This window comes from Mobula birostris, chromosome 15 (assembly GCF_030028105.1).
Source record: "Mobula birostris isolate sMobBir1 chromosome 15, sMobBir1.hap1, whole genome shotgun sequence".
NCBI classification, from domain to species: Eukaryota; Metazoa; Chordata; class Chondrichthyes; order Myliobatiformes; family Myliobatidae; genus Mobula; species Mobula birostris.
Window position 1 is genome coordinate 31,966,647 of NC_092384.1, and position 10,088 is coordinate 31,976,734.

Genomic DNA, 10,088 nt, shown 5'->3' on the forward strand with positions numbered 1-10,088 from the left:
ATTAAAGCTATTTTACAAACATACTCATGATCCTTTATGGATTCATATTAGAGAAGAAATTGAGTTGGTGGCCTACCTAATGGATTGCCTCTATGGTAAGCAATTTCACCTTTAGAAGATGAGGTATAATTAAGTTGAGCTCCATATGTGTTGTTTTTTAATTATTCATTTCCAATCAGGTAATTGGGCAATGATTTCAATTTGTATATTTCATTGTACAATCTTTCAGAAATTATAATATGTTCTTACAAATGAAACATTGAATTGAATTTATACCCTAAAGTGGCCTGTAATGTATCAATATTGGATACCTACTGAATTTAGATTCATATGAGCTTTTCTTTTGATGTTTGGACTAATATGCACTAAAACAAGGCATAATTCCCCTTAAAAAGAAGTCCTTGTTGTCCTTTGTCTATGTTTGTAACCGCCCCTTTCTCCCCAATGTATTTGACTGCTGTCACGGGGAATGGCAGCTCAAAAGTTGCCAGCAGAAGTAGTTCAGTGAGTAGTAACACTCACCGGAGTCAGAGAGTTCACCATTTATTGTGCCACTCAATAAGCTGAGTGCAGTTATCTAGTTTGGTTCTAAAGGAATTCGTACTATCAGGAATGGTATACCTTGGATGAAACGTTAAGCCCAAGGAACTTCTGGCTTTCTTAAATGTACATAAAAGGTACTGTGGCATAATTTGGGAGAAGAGCATGAGAAATAATCTTGATATTCTCCACTATTTATCTCTCAAACAACATTTCTGAAATAGATTATACTGTGTGGTCATTATCATATTGTGGTTTATGGGAGAATGCTATACCCATGTTGGTGTTTCTGGTGATTTCCAATCAAAAGACAATCTAAAGTACTTCATTGACTGCAAAACACGCCCAGCACATTGTGAAAGTAACTGCTAAGTTACAAATCTGTCTTTTAGCACAGCAAAATGTTTTTCTAATCTATTTAATATGTTGTTATTCTGCAATTCAGAAATTATCCAGTGTTGGAGGTTTGTTTATTTTGTGAAGATCCTTCTAAAAATGAAGAAGAGGACAATGCTTACCCATTCCATCATTTGTACAAACCATTGTAGACTATAGGACAATGACACATCAGAATAGTCTGAGTATTCTTGATACCCTCGTCCTCTTTTGCATCAAAGATATCATCTTATAACTCTAAAGAAAGAAATAAAAATGTCCTATGTGTTAAGATATATTTATAAGAACTCATTTGCAGACTCTAGGTATTATAACTGAATTAATAACATTTGTATTTAAGGCTTTCAGAAGACAGTTAGTATCCAAATCCAAATACCTAATGCCTATCTGTATTTTTCTGGTTGCAGTCCACCATTGCCAGTATGATTTCAGTCACATTTGTGTGTGTAAATAATAATTTATTAATTGTCATATCAACAGTTCCTATTTAATTGTGTACTTTTGTGTACTTAACTGTCTTGTAAATAGTTACAGGTTATTAAGAGGCTTAGTGAAGCAAATTTTTGAAGTTTTATTACTGCACTGTCACCTTGTATTATGCATAGAAACATTAGTTTTATCATGTGACCATAGCCTGTTTAAATGATAATTAGTTAGTAAAGTAGAAGTATTAGGATTTAGAATTCTGTTGAAATAATAGTCTCTAGCATAATGCACATACGTATTTGTGAAAATGGAAAAAGTTGAATTTTTTTTCTAAGAACTACACTTAATATTTGGTGTATTAGGGCAAAAGGTGCTGGCACCACAATCTATATCAGATTGTTACACAATTTACATGATCTTTTCAAGGCTGAGTTTACATACTTGTCCGGATAAATCCCATAACTTTTCCCATTAACTGCAGAAAGCAGAAGTACAATAATCACAGAACTTCACAATGATTGTATGGCCATCAATGATAGACTCAGAACAGACATAAGAGTTAGATGTTTTGCAGCTAAGTGACAACCATACATCGAGAAGACGATATAATCTGTTTTATGACAGTTTTTATTGTTTTCTAATATAACCCACTTAAGAAAAATGCCTATTGTAGTTATTTTATTACTTTCTACAAAATCCATTTTAACACATGGTAGCTTTCAATCGATCTTTGTTTGATGCTTAGAGTCCAAGTGCATTATATTTACAGACACACACAAAGTGATGAGAAGAGCAAATATATTTACTTCCTAATCTGACTCCCCACTTACTCTTATCATGTGTTTCCCTTCCTTTTGCTATGACGAACAGGTAGTTTGACATGTTGACTACCTATTTCTATAGTTGAAAAGTAATTGTTTTTTCTTATATACATTAACCTTCCTGAAAGGACATGGGAAAATAAGAATTCCAACCACTTGGTCAAATGTTTAGGCATTGCAAGTTTTAAGAGAAGTATTCCTGGTCAGATCTCAGTTTGTATTGGACAATTTGAAACAAGTTGACAGCAGTGCTTCCCTCCAGCTGCTGCACAGTTGTGCAACAGCTGTTGACAACATCTGTGCTTTCAGGGGCACTGCACTTGCTGTTGCATTTTGGCACTTAGAATGTTTTATTAACTTTAGTTAATGCTCCTAACCCTTCCTCTATAAGGGGGCTATTCTGGTTTTGTAGAGCAGTGGACCACTTGATATTTTCTGTGTGGAAAATAACCTATTTTAGTTCTTGTAATTATTGAGCACATAGCTGGAGATGGAGGGGGGCAGACTATATTGTAATAAGGCGGTGCTGGTGTGGTTAAACACTCTCAGTTACTGATATATTTGATAGAGTCATGCTACATTATTGTTATCAGTCCAATTTATGCTATGGGGTTGGGAGATTAAATAAGGGAAGGAGGAATGGACTGCCAAAATTCAGACTTTAATCATAATATGAATTCAACACAGATCTAAACAGAGGCCGAATTGTAGAATCTTGTTCATACAAGGTCCTACAATGATTAAGTATTTCTTCTAATGTTAGTTTTGCTATTAGCAGGATACTATTTTGGCACCAGTTTGGCACAAGCCTATACATATCTTCTTTTATAATTTTAACAGCAAAGAAATTTCCTATCAATTGATTAAAGGACCACCAGTGAACAATTTCTTGACGTTGACTACGTGTATTCAGCTCATATCCATAGTATACATTGATGCATATGTAGTTCAAAGCCTTCAGTTTTAAACCATTACTCAAGATGCCATCTGGCCATATCTATAGATGTGATCGATTTGATAATACAAGGAGGAAATGTTTGTAGTATTTACCTTTAATTGTAATCGACTTCGAGACTTAAAACTCATAAAGCAGATACCTCGTTGCCTGTTGTGTTTTAGTAGGTACGTCAGTTGAATTCTTCGCGAAATATGTATTTGAAATACACACGGTGGCTGCTTCAGTTATATGCCTCTGCTTTCGAGCTTTACCTCAACTGCAAAACAGCCGAAATTGTCTACCCGCTATTCTCAGCACCAGGTAAATTATGTAGTTTGGATTGTCTCCATTTATTTTGAAGAATGGGGAAAAGATCTTTTTTTAAACAGATCGAAGGAAAATGAATAACCTACTCAGCCGTCCATTCAGCGGAAACCGTTTTGGACAAGCTTCATTATGTAAGTTCCAAATAATACTAATTACTTGGACCATTCAGAATTTAGAAGAGGGTCCTCACAATGCAACGCAAACCAGCTGATTCGCTGCCTCTCATACTCTTAATCTCAAAATGAGTGTTTACTGGTGGATATAAGCGAATAAACGAACCAGGTATCTCCTCTCGAAAACTCATAAAAGGGTAGAAGCGAAAGCAGATTAAAACCATATGAACTGGGATAAATCCCTGCCGATCAACGGATGTAATCTCCTTTGATTCCACCAGATATATTTCCCAACACGAACATATCCCGGTTTATTTAATTCTCTTTGTCTGCTTATAGCAGCTATTCTGCCCAAGCCCATATCTCAGCGGGAAATCTCGCAAATCGATAGTTTTCTAAGTCTTTTGCCCTGCGAAATTAATCAACGCATTGCATATTGCCTATAGCGCCTCAATTATAAGAAGGTTCTTTAATTGTACAATACTATGCTCTGATATCACTCTATGTGGATGATTGATTGAGATGTTTGTTCATATTCTCATCTGTTTATAATCCGTTTTTGTTACTTTCAATTACTTTTTTGGCTTGGATTAAAGGCTTAATGCTACATCTTTCTGAAATCATCTTTGGGTATCGCTATATTTATACAAGCAAATGACGACGGTCGAAGCGTGCACGTATTTTAAATGTGCGTTTCATTGTTTTAACGTATTGCGTAAACAGACAATTACAAGTATTCATTATTGTTACATTTGTTTCTAAGTCCATTAATACTTCTTTAAAAAAATTACTTCGAACTGGCAAGATATTCTTAACAAATCCCAAACGTTTAGACATTCCGGGAATTTCACGAAAAACAATTCGTAAATGTGTTTTGGAATTATTCGTGCATCACAAGATAGAGGATATCCCGCTCCGAAACAGGCCGTTCGGCCCAAACAGTTCATACCAGCTCTGAACTCGATCACTTATCCAGCTCGATTACTTATCTAAACCTATCAACATATAATAGTCTTCTGTTCTCTCTCATATGCTTTTCCAATTCTCCCTTAAATTGATCCTTATCATTCCCTGTAATTTGTTTATACCGCAAAATATTATTTCTCTTATTATAATATCGGAATTTCCACTGTTTTTCAGGCTTGGCTCATCATTGCGCATTCGTGTCACAAAAATATAATGTTTGCAAATGATATATAGTAAACTATCATCTTTTCTATCTCTATTATTTAGATATGTCTGTGCAAGTAAACTACCCACAACGAAAACCGAACGAAACCACTCGGAGCGCTGAGCAGGTAACGACACTCTTTGCAATACATCTAATTATCATCGGGGAATCCTGATTGACAGGAGCGCTAGACCGCTTGGGAAATGTAGTTCGCTGCCGAGAGCAACTCATGATTGAACAACAAATCCCGAAATGCAGCGCGGCCCTTCCACCGTCCTCTCGCTGATTGGTGGTGCGCCACTCCTTTACATCGCCTGGTAACCAGCGGCCTGGACGCTGCAAACGCCGGCCGCCGGGTCGGAGGCGGGGGGAAAGACCGCTCATATTGCAAACCCCGCCTCTCCCGTGCGGCTCCCCCCACCGACTTCCGCTTTACCTGGGTGGTTGCCAAGGCAGCAGGTCGGGCGACCGGAAGTGTTCCGGTGCAGTTGAGACCCTGACGCTGAGAGATGGCGGCTGGGCGGCGAAATGCGGCTTTCATGTTAACTCTCGTTCACCTTCGAGGGTGTTTAAGGCGGGCCTGCACCACAGCGCCAGACCTGAAGGGTAAGTCACTCTTGTGTTCATCCCGAAGCCTCTTTTTTTACATCCTCCATGCGCTGTTTATTCCAATGCACACACATGCAGCTGCATTGCGCTTAATCCCGGGAAATGGACAGGCGATTAAAAAACGAATCTGAGTGAAGTATGCATTACATTGTGACAGCGATTTAAATAGTGCTTTTTTTCTGAGATGGATGCGATAAATGCTCTCTGTCGCATGTTTAAAGTTTTCTCCAATTGTTGGCTCGGTGTTTGTGGACTGTTATCAATCAGAGACATGAAGAAAAAAGACTTTTTTATGAATAAAACGGGGAGAGCAAGCGGTTCAGTTAGGATTGAGAGCGGGTGTAGTTTCACTTATAGCACACTTCCAGTGAACACTTCGGTTCTGGACAAATGCGTGGTAAGTACCGGGACGTTGCCGCGGGTCTTTTTTTCAAAAGGCACGCTCAGGAGCAAAGCCGTCAAGGGGAACTTACCCCTTCATTTGAAATTCTTGACCTGAAACTGATTGCAACCCGCAGGTTTGCTTTGATGAAACTGGCACTCGCCAGCACCTTTTTGTTAACAGTCAAGTAAACAGACGCCGCCGTGCTAGTTTTTACCACTGCAGTAGCACAGTACGTGTATCGAGAAACAAAGGCGATATTAAAATCCTCCACGCAGGAATAATTAAGAACGTGTAAGTATGTATTCAAAACAAATTGTCATTCCCCTTCCTCCAATTTTGTACATCACAGAATTCACTGTAAATATCGGCATAGTTCCCATTTTATATAAAGTGAATATAACTATCGTGAAACCTGTATATCATTAAGATACATTTCATGTTGAAATACTTATATACTGCAAAATATTTCTTGAAGGAAATAAATCTGCAGAAGATTGAATCTAAAACACAATACTGGTTGTAACGTTTCCTGTTTTTTTATTTCTTTAAAGGAGGAATTGAATGCATAATGTTTTATTTGCTTATTCAGCAGTTATATGAATAAGATTTTATCTTCAACATTTGCTTTAAAATGTTTTCTAAGGAAGTACACTTTTGTTTTTTTAACCTTGATAATAAACTGAATTGTTATTTGCTGTTGGCCCAAAAAATTGCTTAATCGTTGGGATATAGTCAGTCATTACATTTATAGCTAACCTAAAATCTGGCTTACCACCATTATATATACTGCATTGACTATGGAAGTGTTTTAGTAAATTTGATGGTTAAATTTACTATGTCTATCATATTGATTCAACCTATCAGTGTTGGCTTTGCAAGATAAAAATGAAACACCAAAAACTGAGAATGATTATTTATACCTGTCGCATTTTTGTGGCACAACTTTACAGGGTGAGACAATTTTCAAATGTAGTATGTCTTGCTACCGTTATGGAGGTATACAAAGTTCATATTACTTCAGAATATTTATAAAGTGGCTGTCTGTATAATACACTGTAGATTATTAATTACAGTTGAAGTGTGATCAATTCCTGATAAATTTTATTACTGGAAATTATATAATTATGTAAATTAGCAACATAATACTGTATCTAAACTCCCTCAATTTAAGATTAAAATGATTTTACAATGGCCTTCATTTTTCAGGGGTTACCAGAAGTCACTATTACAATCCTGAAAATGAATACCTGTACCTGCTATCTGATCTTTATACGCATTTGTAACATTTTGGAAACTTTCATAATTAAATGTTGTAAAACAAGCAAATATGACTAATGCATTTATAAACATACATTTTGGTTAGAATTGAAATGGGACCAATTGTCAAGATTGACTTTATGCATAGCAGATCGCAATGTGCAAATTATATTTTTTGAAAATATTCCAACAGGGACACTAGGTTAATGGAGATGTAAACTGGGTTCGAGGCTCAGAGTGACAGCTCATAATTATCTTAACTCATATTTTAGTTGCATTTTCAAACTGTAACTTGGAATTCTACTACAAAACATTGATAATGCTTCTCTCTGGTGCTTGAAGCAGCTATTAACCTATCACAGGTGGTAGAATTCTTGACCCATAAAAGAACACTGCAAGTTAAAGTGACAGTTAAACCTGTCAATTACATTTGCCTGCCACTGCTTGAGCTTTATTACTGCTCAGTTGCTGCTACTGTACTGCATGCTAAGAGAAGATGCTCCATCTTGAGACAGCAAACTGTTAAATCAACATGTTTTGAGGCTTATTCTGGGATCAACAATTTACAATGTGAATAAAGTAATTTAATAAAAAATAATTTTGTCAAAGATACTAAAAATGTTTATAGATAAGCTTTATTTGAACAACTTCATCCCTTCAGAAACAAAATATTCCAGATGTGGTTTTGCTTAAGTTGGATCTGTTGCAGAAGATGAGGTAAGACAAACTGAAACCAATTTTGCTAGAAGCAAGTTTAGAGTGTTTGGTTATCAAAATATCAAATTATTGTTGTAGTAAGTCCATGTACAAAAATACAAGATTTGCTCTTTCTCATGACTTTGATGATACTGAAGTGCAGATTTTCTTAATTCCATCTTTGTCAGATCTCTTGGAGATTTAGCTTGTCTTCCATTAGTGATTGGTTGGCCCATATTTGAATAGCCTATTCTAGGGATATTAAACAAAATATGACACTGTACCTAGTCAGTTATTGGGGCAATAACCATAATATTAACAGAGGTAGGTTTTACAGAACATTTTATGGAAGGAAAAAATATTGAAGTGGTGGGGAGATTTAGGGAGGGAATTCTATAGCTTTTGCTTGTAGGGGCAGAAGGCACAAATGCCAGTGGTGGAGTCATTCATTTTGCTGTTAATCAATAAATTGAAGAATTGCAAATATTCCAAAGTATATTAAGAATGGAGGAGATCACAGAAAGAGGAAGGGGCAAGAGGTGGCTTTATGGAGAGAAAAACACAATTTTAAAATGGAGGCTTTGTGACCCATTTGGAGGGTGAAAAAGTGAATGTGTTCTTATGGTAAATTCTGGTTTACAGTGGAATTAAAGAAAATATAGCAGCTCACAGCCAGTTGCAATAATATAGACTTGGAGTAGTTAAAGAGGTTCAAGGTTTCAACATCAGTTAAACTGAGATGGGGGTTAAGGTTAAATGAGTGAAATTGAGCAATGTTAAATGAGTGAAATTGGATTGATGCCGATAGGTTGTCTAAAGCTCATTCAGATTATTTCTTTGGCATTAGTTTTTGTCTGATTTTTTTTTTCAGTTAAGCAGGAATACACTTACAGGAAACTAGAAATAGAAAAGTATTTGTACTAGATGTGCTGAAGGACCTACTTTCTATGCTGTAGTGTTCTTTATTTTCTATTTATCTTGAAATTATTAACGTCACGTTGTGGTTTCCTGAATTTTCAATATTACCGACATAGATGTAGTACTGTCGAAATACTGTGTTTAAAAATAAAAATGGGGAAAATTGGACTGAATGCAATGCTAAATCAAAATAAAGGAGAATCATAATTGCTATTAATTGCATAAAATAAACGAAAGATCCCGACTTTTACAATTCAAATAATTACGTATAATTAGAATTGTCTCAAGTTACAATATGAGATATATTTTAAGAGCAAATTCAACCTTGTGTATACTCTACTAAGTTACAATATATTTTAAAAGGTTCACTGTGATTTTGAAACAATTTATACAATTTGCTAGTGTGATGAAAATATAAACAGATTGTCAGAAGCTGAAATTCCCTTGGAAGAAATACAAAACTGAATGTTGTGGGTAAAGCCAACCTTCTGTGAACTGTTGAATATAGCATTGCATGAATATATAATTGAAGATAGAAGTGCAATGTTATGTTTCCTACATTTTATTTCAGCCATTCTGACAAACTTAACATGAAAATGTGTCTAGATTTCTACTCTTTGAAATATTTCTGTAACATACCTTTTACTATCTGCCATTTTTAAGTTTTCTTATGGAGATTACAAATTATAAGTGTCTCTATCTAGGTGAAAAAGGTGTTCTTATGATTTCTTATTTCCTGGAAATGAAGTTATACAAGTTTGAAACTTGAATTTAGAAAAATAAAAATAAAACAATTGGGGATCGAAAAGAGTATTTTGATTAGTTAAGAATATCAGAAGAGCTAAGGGTGACTTGCATGGGTCCCACAGAGATCGATGGCCTCTGTGGCCCCTGCAGGGGGCCCCAAGGTATCAGAAAGCTGGACGCTTCACCCTGAGCAGGTCGTTTCTGGTTGCACTCAGTAAACTCCCTTAGACCTCCAGCAAGTTGCCTCGCTCAAATATGTGAATTGGGTCATCATGTCATGTGTAATAGTTACCATTTTGAATGGTTTTACTTCTGTTGCTTATTTGATATATTATTTCCAATGTAATCAGGACTTCTGCTCACTCCAAATTTTCTTCCAATTTTTAATTTATGCTTATGCCTCTTTCTGTAAGGTAATATAGGCTTAACCACCATTTAATGTTAATGTGCACTTTAATATGACCTCCTTGTGACTATTTACATCTTACGCTTTAGACGTTTTATAGTTTTTCAACTTTATTTTATACTTTCTGAGATAATGGCCTTTCTGTACTCATTTAATAAAATAACTTGTTTTAATAATGCCTAAACTCAGGATACTAAGTAGTATCAATACTTGAATTCTGAAAGGTTGGTATAATGTCAATACATCTGAATTCTGCTCTTCCTTGCCACATTGCATTACATAAACGTGTTATTAATTAATTTTCATTCATTGTTATGATACGGACATAAACCAATTTGA